Below are 2,189 nucleotides of genomic sequence, written 5' to 3'. Positions count from 1 at the left end.
TGGTGGTACTTTCGGGTACCACCCTTGGGCAACCCCTCAGCCTCAGGAATCAGTTTAACGGACTATAGTATGTTTGTTTTTTTTGGCCTCTTAACACTAATTTTTTATTGCTTAAATCGATAGAGTAATCAATTTCGAATAAAAAACGCGTAACCTTTTATACCACTGAAATAAAACGATTCAAAGATATTTTAATTTAAAGTGAGGACTGCACAACGCTGAAAACGAAAAATGTCAATTTTGTCAAATTATCCCCGGCAACCAATGACCACATAAATTCCTGCCAGGCATCTGTTAACTTTGACGATAAATTTTTCTGAATTTTTTATGAATTAAATGCTACGAGATCAATTTGGATTTATTCTATGTTATATTTGGAGTCTGAGGTAAACCCTTTTATTAAATGTTTTTGATTAATCGTCCAATAATCGTCTAATGTCAAGTTGACATATGCCTGACAGCAAGATATGTGACCATGGTCATTCGTTGTTGTGGATGTCACTCATTCAAAATTCATACTTTTTGCTTTCAGCGTTGTGCAGTCCTCACTTTAAATTAAAATATCTAAAGATATCTAAAGATTTTAAAAAATGGTCCATTTTAGGGGTATCAAAGTTATGCGATTTTTATTCAAAATTGATTACTCTATTCCTGCAACTGCTGGAATCAAAAATTGAGAAGATGTATCCGGTGATTAATAGTTTAAAATGTATGTTCTCGCAAGTAACTGCTCCCAATTATTACCTATAATATTTAGTCAAATGGTTCCGAAGTTATTACAAAAAAAAAACAAATTTTTATATTCAAATTCCGGGGGCTGTAAAATTCTTATCAGTAGAGATAGGACTCGAGTTATTATTTGAATTAGCATCATTTTATAGGTCATTTTTGAGGTTCAAATATTGCTTCATATTTATGAATAACTCTGTATGTTTTAACATAGTTTGGATATTTATTTTAATTAAAATAATTGTTTATTTGATCTGTTAAACATCGATAATCCATAGAAGCATTAATGGATTTATTAATTCGGATTCAAGAGTTTTGCTGTATAAAAAAAAATAATGAAGTTAAATAAATCTTTCGCAGATTTCACACTTTTTGGCCAAATTTTACACAGGGTCTTCCCAACGCTCTTCAAGCTGATATCTTTCTTGTTTATAGAGAAAAAAGTTTAGTGAAAAAGAAAATTTCTAGTGAAGCTAACTACTGCCAAGAATACAATATCTTTGCTCTATTAATAAAGAAGGTAGTAGCGTAGAAAGTTCTAAATGAGGCAGCTTCTGATGGTTTTCAACTTCTGTATCGATTTTTTCAAAATTGCGTCGTGGGTGCTAAAAAACGTATTACAAGATTAGTGGTAGTGGCGAGCTGGGGTTCTGTGTTCCCAGAAGATATTACACTTTAACCGCACCTCTACACACATGTTACAGGTACATAAAGTGCCTCCCTGATTTAGAGATGTTTTTGCTATACACAATGCATAATTAAATGGCGCTAATTGGCTCTACGTCTACGTGTAATTTTCAATTACGCAAATCTTCGGAGAACAATAAAACACTGCAAGACTGTAAGCGCGCATTTTATTATTTTAGTTTTATACAATGTATATTTTGCCGAGTTGTCTAATTTCTTCGATTGTGGTGACATTAGAAAATTGTGCAGCACGTGCAAAAAGCTTTTAGTGCAGTGTTGGTAACTGATTATTAACTAAATGAAGCAACGTAGTTTTCCTAATAAGATAGAGTGAGGAATTAATAAAGTTAAATAAACCTGTGATGTTTTTACTGTGCAGCGCAACCACGAGAAGTTATGGATAACGGTGGAAAATTGCGGCAAAGAGTAAAAAATCAAATTCAAAGTTTGTCATTAGCCAAAAAGTGGGGTTTGGGATTGATTATGAGATTAGTTTAGTCGTAGATAATCTGAGATATTTACTTTCTCATTAGATTTAAGTGGAGAAGGAGAATAAGGTAATAAAAATGAGGAGGGTTTAAGGAGATAGGCTCGTCTAGACAGCGCCACAAGGCGAAGAGGCGATGAAACAAACAACTCAACAAAGTATGAGATAAAGTGAAACTTGCACGTTTGTTTATCGAATTATATCGAAACTATTCCAATGATTGTGTCGCAGAAGCACGTCAAATCAGTGATTTTCCACCCCCAGCTGCCATTTTACCATTTACACG

Source organism: Tribolium madens, unplaced genomic scaffold, assembly GCF_015345945.1.
Source record: "Tribolium madens isolate multiple individuals breed KSU strain unplaced genomic scaffold, Tmad_KSU_1.1 Scaffold_2;HRSCAF=44;Tcas5.2_LGX, whole genome shotgun sequence".
Taxonomy (NCBI): Eukaryota; Metazoa; Arthropoda; class Insecta; order Coleoptera; family Tenebrionidae; genus Tribolium; species Tribolium madens.
Note: the sequence above shows the minus strand (reverse complement) of the source record.